Source organism: Drosophila erecta, unplaced genomic scaffold, assembly GCF_003286155.1.
Source record: "Drosophila erecta strain 14021-0224.00,06,07 unplaced genomic scaffold, DereRS2 tig00000092-arrow-pilon, whole genome shotgun sequence".
Taxonomy (NCBI): domain Eukaryota; kingdom Metazoa; phylum Arthropoda; class Insecta; order Diptera; family Drosophilidae; genus Drosophila; species Drosophila erecta.
The window spans coordinates 8,418,282-8,428,729 of NW_020825207.1; positions in this window are offsets into that span (position 1 = coordinate 8,418,282).

Sequence of the window (10,448 nt, forward strand, 5' to 3'; positions counted from 1 at the left end):
GCATATTTCCATTGCATAAATCTGGGCAACAACGCGCAGCGATGGCAAACAGAATGGCGACCACTAAACGCGCGCTAAATGCGGTTTAGCTTTGGAAACTGTATGAAATGTGGTCGCCAGGGGGGCGACGGGGGCGTGCGGATGCGAAACTCGGTTGGACAGGTGCTGCCACGTGTTTAGTTTGCTGCGCAACTGGTCAATGTGGCGGTGGAAACAGGGGGCTTCGGGGTCTGGGGTCTGGGGTCTGGGAATACCGCTGAGGTGGCAGCAGATAGAACGGAAAGCTGGTGGGGGAGTGGTTCCCCTCCGCCTCCTCCTCCTCGTGGATGTTATATATCCGTTTTTGTTGGGCCAACTCTTTTCGGTTTTTACCTGGTCACGTCCCGAAAATGGGTAAAGACACTTTGGGCTTAGGAATGCCACATGATGGGGCATGATATGTGAAATTGGATTGGCAGCGAAAATATACTCGTATATGAAAATTATAGGTCTTCTACCAATGGTGCTGGTGTGATCTGAATCTGTTCTAAATCTGATCTAAACTTAAGACTTAGAAGATCTAATCGCTTGCAGGTATCTAAATTTCTGGAAGAACGTGACGCTGACGCAGGCATCTAATACCCTGTAATGAGGACCCTGCAAAGTAGATCATTCGCTGTTCGTTTTGGATCCAAGTGTCCCATTGGTTTCCCTTTTTGTTTTATGTTTTTTAGACCTTTGTTTTTGTTTTGCGTGCGACGCAGCATATGAAAACACGTGTAGGACTGAAAGTGAGCCTGCTTGTGGAGGGGGTGTGGCCGTGTAGGGGGGAGGCAAGGAAGAGGGGGCGTGCTGGGTGGCAGCCACGTCTGCGGCAAGCCGTGCAAACAACGGTTTAAGATGATTAAGTGCTTTCGCAGCCGCAGTTGTGTGGGCAGCGTCCTCAGTTCTCGGCTTTCTGGGCTCTCAGGGCTTGTTTTTCGGGGTTTGCAACGTTTGGCTGGTTGGGCGGAGGCTCTCGATGGCCGTGCAAAGTTTCATTTTCTAAAAACCCCACAGCCCACCCATATACACTTACACACACAGACACACACACACATAAATACGAACACAAAGATACCTTTCGGCTCAGGCTGCGCCAAAAATGGTGCAACAAAATCTGGCGTTTTCCGTTTGGTCTTGTTTCCTTTCGGGCGGAAGAAATTTAATTTCCATATGTTTCGTGTGCTGTGGCAGCTGCTGCAGGTTTCTGCTGATGTGCAGGTTTTAAAGTAACCCAATCGTCCGAACGAGCCATGTACCATATACTATCTACCACATACCATCCACCATCCACCATCCATCGTACATCGTCCATCGTCCATCCTTCGACTCGTGTGGTGTTTGCCATTTTTGCTGACTCTCCTCGTTGGCCGCTGATTTGTTTATATTTGCTTTGCATCTTGGCCAGCTAGTAGAGAGTGTGTCAAGTTCCGGGCTTGTCTGTTAACCCATTTGAGATGTCCTGACACCCCCATGTACACAATGACTCCGGGTGTTTGTGTGTCACAAAGATTAAGTATACGTCAAGTGGTACGCGGCATTGGCTTTTCCAATTAGTGCGAGCTGCCTGAAAATCCGCTAGAATTAGCCAAAAGTTGCTTTTGGCTCTGCCCCGCCACACTTCATTTAATTTGGCAGCTTAAAAGTTTTCACTCAGCTGCCACCTTCTGGTAATTGAGTGCTTCAAGTTGGAGCCAAAGAATCCGGGAATCAATTAGCCGGATTCACTTGGCTTTAAGCGCCGAATTTATGGCCCTCTGGGCTGGAGGATAAGGTAAAGTTGGCAGCACCAGCTCTGTGAATTATATCGCTATGATATCTCGACTTCGACAGCCAATGTGGCTGCTATTTTTGCATAATTCAAGTGGAGCCTCGATTGACTTGACCCGTCAATCAGGCCCCATATTGTCTGGTGTATTTAGCTTTGGGCACAGAGGCAGAGGCACAGGCACTCGGCACTTGGCACTCGCCACTCACAGTTCGACAGATGGATTTTTGTTGGCTGTCAGTTTGACAGGACATTTCATCATCGGGACGAAGTGAGTTCGTCGGGCCCGGAGAGACTGACAATGAGTGCGTCCATCCAGCTGGGCTGGTGTAGTGCACTTTATGCAAATGCGACTATTAATGTGCTCGAGCCTAGACCCTCGACCCCTGACCCGCGACCCCTGACCCCCACCCCTCTAGCCACCTACTTGCAACCCCTTGGGCTGAGTGTGTTTGCATATCTGGCGCGCAATTAGCTTAATTTGTGCCCCTGTCCGGTGGCAGCTCCTGCTCCCAGTGCCATTTCTGATCAAAGTTAATCCTTTTCAATATTAGCGAAAGCGAAATAGTAGTGGGGCGCGGGGACAGGGAGTCTACAATGATTTTTAGTCCTGCCTATCTGCATGTATAATATTATAAAATTTTCATATTTATTTAGATGCATTTGAATATTTTGCGCATATATATTCTCGTTTTTTTTTCTTTTTTTTTTTTTGGTTTGGCCCTGCTGTTTCGTCCACCTAATGGGTATTCTGCAAACCAATCGTTTGGCGCTTTAATGCAGGCTTTTAGTTTGAATTGGAATTGCCCTGGGATCCCTGATTAGCATCGTTTTAATGTTTAATTAAAGCTCTCGTGGTTACTGCCATAACTTGCCATCCAGCCGCCTATCTGTTTCCCCATTCAAAATCATTTAAATTTAAAAATTGTTGCCCCACTGCGTTGCGTTGCTGCTGCTGCTGCTGCTGCTGCTGCTGCATTATGGATTGTTTATGGCGAACGCAGAAATTTCTAAATAATTTATTTGTGTCCATCGCTAATTGCTGCCAACTTCTTGTTACTGGCCAATGGTTACGGCTAGCAGCTATTTTTGGCAGCAAACAGTGGCATTTCTGGTTTAATTACAAGGCAATTCGCCGACGACGAGAGGCGCAAAATTTTATGCGAATTTATTTAGCCGGCATAAAAATATTTGTAAAACAAACTGCGACGGCCATAAAATAAACACACACGCCAACAAAAAATGTGAAAAACATGCACCAGACAAACACACAGTCCTGCTCTGCTTATTGAAGGATCGAAGGGATTGGGGGGGACTGGACCAAAACCCACACAAAAGCCATCTAAAACCGGAACTCAATTTAGCGACAAAATGCCTAAAATGCAGTTTGAAACTTTGCGGAGGGCGGAGCGGGGGGGCAATGCAAAATCCCACACAGCTTTGGGAACAGTGCGCATTGCCAAAAATGGCTGAATAAAATTATATGTACATTAAATCTACACACTACCCTTTTCATAATTAAAGTACATCTGCATTCTCCTACATAAGCTTACAATTAAAAGGGTATAAAGATATTGTACTTTAATACAACGTACCGTTGAGGTAAATGCCTATTGTCTAAGAATGTAAATATGTTTCTCTAATGAAAGCATATATTTTTGAGATCCCGACAAGTTTTGGTTCCAATCATTTGATTTTTATAAACAACATTTTAGCTCAACTCAACTTTCACCAGCCGTTCATTTTAGCCGAATACCCCCGTATCGCTATACCTCCGATATTCGCATGCATATTTTCTAGCCGTATCGAAAATTTTGCCAATTTTGCATATGAAAATTGTACGCGGTTAATAGGCGACATGTGTGCAGAATGTCCTCGGAGGGGGCGGGGAGGTATCCACACATGCAAATCTGGACATTTACATACATATATATTCATGCCAATAAGTATTTGGAGGTGTGTGGGTGTGGCGGTCGATGGATGCGTGCGAGGCCGACACCAAATTTAATAATAATTCTGCATTGGGAAATTGTTTGATAATTTAATTGCTGTCGTCTAGCGTGCGGCCAGTAGTTGAATGGCATTAAACCGAACAGAATTAACAGAATTAAAGCGGCCAGCGGACAATGCAAATTGGCCAAGAACTCTCGGCCTAATCAGGCGTCAGCTTGAGGATCCGTATAATTAGATGCGCTAGCCTGGCCAGCACCCGGCATCCCGAAGAAAGCTCCACTTGTGTTCCTAGTGCACTCACAGTCGTCGTGGATCTGAAGATGTGCTAATAATCATTTTAATGAAACGATGCAGATGCCGGACATAAAAATCCAGCTGGCGTAATGATGAGAAAAGTGGCAAGCGGGCGAGCCGAGTTTACGGTCAGTTGGGGATTGTGAACCCCCAACACCCCCCACCCCCTAAGGCCGCAGGAGCATGGCTCCAAGCTGCTTAAGCGCTAAACAAGATGAATCTAATAACGAGCCGGGACTGCGACGCATCCATTTGCCTCGTTCTGGGCGCCGCTTCCGCGTTCGCTGTCCACTGTCCGTCAGCTGGCTTCGCCGCCCGACTTGACCTGCCCCAAAAAAGCCAAAGCCAGTGTCCTGGCACTCTTAAGTCCTGCGCTCTTTGGCCCATCTCTTCGTCCTTCCTCGGGCCGAGAGAGAGACCAATCCACCCCGTGCGGTGACGATTGCCGAGCGGATGCACTGCAAAACGCCGGCTAAATTCGAGGCTTCCGTGCAACCAGCACCCCCTTCCACCGCCCTGCACCGCCCTTCACCCCCTTCCACCTGACCCCATCAGTTTCCTCTGGCTCAGCCAAGTTTTGCATTGTAATCTATACCCGAGCGGCTTACAACTGACATAACTTCGGGGGGTTGCATTGCCTACTATCTGTGTTGCAAGCCCTACTTCTGCGTACGCTTCCTCGGCTACATTTACCGATCTCCCATATATGTAGGTAGGTAGGTTTTGAAGAAGGTGTGTTCCTTACAATTGCATATATCGCGAACCTATAATCAAATAACTTTTACTGCCTAACAGCTCCATACTAACTAAACCTTTTCATTTTAAATATAAGTTCACTCATTAGGTCCTAAACAAGTTCTTATATTCACAAGGACTTGTTTATATTTTAATAAGATTAATAGAATTATCCGCCCTCTATGTTAAATAGTTGGTATGACACTTCGGCCCTAGTGTATATCCTTACTACAATGCATTTCCTTGCTTAGTGTCATCGCTATTAATCATACGAAGTCTATTAAAGAATGTGTTGTGTTAACTGTTCTTGGTAATTAATTCCTGGGTTGTACTTTAACCTGAGGCATTTTTTTTCAAGAATATCTACACATGAAAGTTGGGACTCCCAATATTCGGCTAGTTAATCGTAGCCAAAAAATGCGAAAAAGAAATGTGTAAAAACTTCGCTGGCGCCGTTGATGTTCGGCTTTTTTCGGCTTTCGTTCGGTTCGCTGGCGTTCGGTGTCGTTCGTTTGGTGTTCGGGAGTCCCTTTTTCCACCGAAACGAAGGCGAGACAGACAGCGACGTCGCTGCTGCAGCCTCTGTCGCAGTCGACTGCTCTGCCGCCGACTTGTTGCGACGCCAGACGTCAAGTGCGCATCTAACGGCATCACAGCGAGCGACAGAGAAAGAGCGAGCGCGAGAGCGAGCGAGCGAGAGGGAGGGAGACTGGCACTGGCGCCTCGTGCAAAAGTTTACTATGCCAATGCACTCGTTGTCTGGCCCGACGTCCGCCCCCATTTCCCGGCCCCTTTTTACCGCTGCAGCGTTGCAGCGCAGTGAGCGCGTCGGCCGCACAGCGGATCTCTCTGTCGCACCGCTGCCGCCGCGACGGAGTTGCAGAGCAGAGAGCTCACGTCAGTTCTCGTTGGGCCAGTCCCCGAGAAGTTGGCATTCAGTCGCCACGCAACGTCCGCCAGTCGAGGTTGCCCGGCTCCACTTGGCGGCACTCTATCGAGTGGCCAAAAGCAAAAAACAAAACCAGAGTTAGCGAGGCAGCAGCCAAAGGAACCCTTTCCATAGCCATAGTTCTGGCCTTTGGGCCACAAAAGTGCAGCGACAGTCGAGCCGAGACCCTCAAGCGAAGCAGTCGCAGGTGCTCTCTGTGCCATCGAGAACTTAGCAAATTGCCAAAACCGAAAGAAAAGCATAAATGAGAAACATCAATTCTAAGCAATCGAGTGATCAGCCAGCGGAATCTGAAACCGTTAAGTACACTTTGCTGTGTCTGTGTGTTGTACTCTCGTACTGGCCAAGTTCTGATACGGCTACAATGCTATCGTGTGTAATTTCATTCCGGCGCGGGCATAATCAATTCGACGTAATCCATTTGCACTTAATGCGACGCGCCACCTCCCCAAAAAAATACGACACAAATAAATATAAAGACCAACTCAATGGGAAGCCAGAAAATAAATATGACAGGTGTGAGCCGGAAAACTACAGGTGAGTGAGCTGTCATAAGGGGGTACTTAATATTATCGAGTGACAGTAAAGAGTAAAGGGTAGATTCTGGCGTAGATTAATATAATATATAAAGGGATATTATATGGTAAATATCAAGTATCCGCCATGGGTACCTAAAATAAGCAGATTCTATAATTGGGCTCTAGAAAAAGAATATATGAAGTATATGCCAGAACGCAATTAAAAAGTTAACTTTTGATAAGAAAGCTTGGATTTTAATCTACACTCAAAAATAACTACAATTTTAAAGCAAAGCTGCAATTTTCAAGACCGACGATTGAAGAAACAAGTTCAGGAAGTGCTAGGAATATACTATAGAAACCCCCTGCAGAAATCCTTCCTTTTGGCAGCCCCCATTTCTTGCGTACTTTCTCAATGCAATAAACGAGTCATCAATCTAACCGAACCGATTCATCAGCACATTTGCCACGCTTTTCCCGAGCAACCGGCCATCGCTTTCCGTTCCCGTTGTCCATGCAAATTCCTGGCCCAAAAAAATGGGTTGTTGGTCAATAACACTGCCAATCACTTTGTGCCTAATCATGCGTCTCACTCGCTCATCTGCCCTTCGGTTTGGGCCTTGTTTGAGGCTTACGATAAATGATGTTAAATAGTCCGTGGCCGGAATGAATTCGCAGTTTGTGCGGAGCTCGCAAACTAATTTCGCTTTACACGTGAGCGGTTATCTTATCGCCGGAGTTCAGCGCCCTTATCAGCTGGTCGAAAGTGACAATTCCATTTGGCGGGCTACCCCGCTGACTGCTGATAAGCAAATTAGCTTTAATTGAGCTAAGCTGGCCAAAAGCGCCGAGCAAATAACTTGGCATTGGGGGCGTTAACTTCGAACTTCTAAAGGCCTAAGCCGCTGCAGCCTCGGGCGGTTCTCACATTTGTTATGGCCAAACGCTGAGGAACAGCAAAAAAGAAAAAAATAGAATATCATAATAAGAAAAGTGGCCGCAAAGAGTGCTTAAAGCAGGCGAGTGGACGAGGGGAGGACAGGTGAAACTAGCCCAAAGAAAAGAATTTCTACTTATAACGAGTTTTTATTACAAACGCGCGAAAGCGGCTAGGCAGCCGAAAATGTACTAAAAAAAGAAGACTGAAATGGTAAAATAGAAAATAAATGTAAAAGGAGTAGCTGAAAAGGTAGTAAAAATGGGCAAAGCGAGCGAGGCTAACTGAATTCCTTCTGGGTGGCTAAAAGGGGACGGGCGGCGGAAGGGTTGCACATAAAAAGTAACAGCATTTTTGCCTACACTTGCAGGAAATAGTAATGCACATCTTGTATTCAGTTATTACCCAACGAATATTAATTTTGATCCCCAAACTAAAGTTCTTACCGAGATTGATATAAACATGTAAACATGTGTGTATATTTTCTGATACTCCTTACTGGCCTTAGACTTTTTTAGTTAGTTGCTTTTCTGAGCTTATGAACCATAGACGCGTATGTGGTGGAATGCAAATACACGCCTATTTCTTTTTCGAGTGTAGACGCTGACAGAGAGGGCGCTTAAGGTTGGCCGGGAAGAGAGTTGCGGAGAGAGCGGGAGAGGGAGCGGCAGACAGATGAAGACCAAGACTGCGAAAGCATGAAGCAACATTATTCAAAAGAAAGCCAAGTTAAGGCATGCACACACACAAGCCCACGAGCGAAATAAAGAGACAGATACATGGCAGCATAATGCAGCAGCGAGAGAGTGAGCAATAGTGTGGGGAGGTGGGTGGTTGGTGAGTTGGGTGGCAGATCGGGCCAGGCATTAAACATCATTCAACGACTGCGACGCCGGCTGCGTTGCCAGCTGCGACGTCGACGGCGGCTGCGACGCCGGCAACAATCACATGCCGACATTCTTTCATTCGTACAACGACCTCGACTTTGATTTGCAGTTTTGGCCAACACAGAGAGCCGCTTCGGGCCAACAATGAGAGACCCGGCTCGCAACGGCCTCTAGACGACCTACACGCCTGAGCAATGGCCGCGAAGAGAGCGAGAGAAAGCGCCGTCGGCTTTCTTCGGTTCTCCGAACGGTCGGCCATAGCTTTGCTCGCTCGCTGGCTGCGAAACTCCATTCATTCGTGCTGCGCGTCTCGTCTGTGCCGGTTGTCTGCTGGCTCTCTCCTGCCTCTCTCTCTCTCTCTCTCTCTGCCTGCCGCCCACCGCCCCCTTAGGCACACAAACACACACTGGCAGTGCAAATGTTAAACAAAGACAAAGGCAGTAACATACACACACACACAAACAGTAACAAATACAGTGCTCCAGCTAAATAAGTGCAAAAATCATACAAAAATATTCCAGACAAAATAAAATACGAGAAGAAAACAAGACTAATAAATAAAAGTGAACAATCAGCCGAAAAACTGTGGGGCCCAGCCAATGCGTCATTCCCGCAGTCGCTCAATCCGGCAACAAGAGCTATCGCCACAGACACTACTCGCACTCACATTCGCATTCCCATTCGCACTCGCACAGTTGCAGCTACAAAGTGCGAACGACAGGCCCAGACATCGCACCCATACACCCAGAATGGGCATTATAGAACCGAGATTTCGCTCAAGAGATCGGAACTTACTTCTCGCTCGAGAAGCTAGCACGCAGTGCGGTACTTGAAACAAGTTTCTAGAATTTCAATCACTTCAAAAGAAAGTACGTACGCCTGGCCCTCGGATACTGAGTATCTGGCAGACTATAATGAATGTAAAATCAAATTTCTAACTTATCGGATGACATCCTACCGTTCTACTTCTAAAGTTCAAATGCAAAATATTTCAATTTCATTTGGTGTGGCCATAGAGCCAATGCCTCATTTACAGTGCCTGACAAAGCAATGACACCAAGTGATAAACCGAAATCGGGCTAGGCCATTCCTGCCACCAGGCACCGACTTTCGCTCAGTGTAGATTGGCAGACAGCAGGCAGACTGCAAGCGCAGTGGCAGGGGCGCTGCACAGTTATCAGTATCTGTCTCAGTCCCAGTCTCGTTCTCAGTACCAAGCCCAAACCCAAAACCAGACTCAGACTCAGAATCAGACTCAGTAGTCTCGGAAACTGAAACAGACTTAAAATCAGACTGCGGCTGAAACTGAGACGCCGCTGCCGGCGTTGTCTGGGATTCGTATTACCCATATGCGAACTCATACACACACTCGCACTCACTTAGACACCGTGTGGCACACGCCCATTTGCACACATGGCCAACCGGATGTTGCAGCCATCTTTGTCATCTTTTTCAATCTCAGCCTTGGCTAAGGTCGCTCCTGCCATCCGATGTCCCATCAACCAGAAAGAGACAGGAGCAGAAAGCGAGCGAGAAAGAGCCGGGTGGCTGGCATTGCCGTGAAGTCGTGAATTTATAACAAAACGCTAGACTCGGCGACTCTGACCGACTGGTTTGGCGTGTTGGCCCGGCTGAAATGGTTTTTTTTATGGCTATAACAAGCAAGCAGAGCAGCAACAACTGAATCAACGGCATAAAAATGCCACAACCCAAAAACCCACTACACAAATTCTGAATGGGCAACATCTGAAAATTCGAGATGGTCGATAGAGAGAGGGAGAGGAGGGGTGGAGAACCGTCGATAAGGAAGTGCGGGTAAGCAAATGTAAATAGATATACTCGTATAAACATGAACAATTGGATCCAAAATCGTTTCAGTAAACACGTTATTATCAAAAGCTTAAGCATTTAAGATTACATTAAATTGAGTTTGAATAAGTATTGAAGTTGGCAAACAGCTAATTGCTTAAAGATAAATCCAAGGCATCTCAATCCAATAAAATCGCACTATTAGCACAATTAAAATCCCAAGGACTGGAATGCTAACTTGGCAGCCGATTGCCCCTATCAAAGCCTAAGTTATTATTTCTGCCACCTATTTTCGATTGCATGTTTGAGCCAGTTGGCTAGCACTGCGCCTGTGGGGGCGGGCTTTTGCCACGCCCCAGCGCCGAGCGTGCTAATGAAACATTTAATTAAGGCATTAAGCATCAGAAGCGCCATCAAGGGAGCATAATGAAACCGTATGCCAACACTATGCGTGTGTGTGTGTGTGTGTGGGTGGGTGGGGTGGTGTTTGTGCACCTGAATCGTTAAGTTAAGTCAAGCCCGGCTGATCAGCCAAATAGAAAGGGGCGAAAAAGAAGACCCCAGCCACTTCTCAATC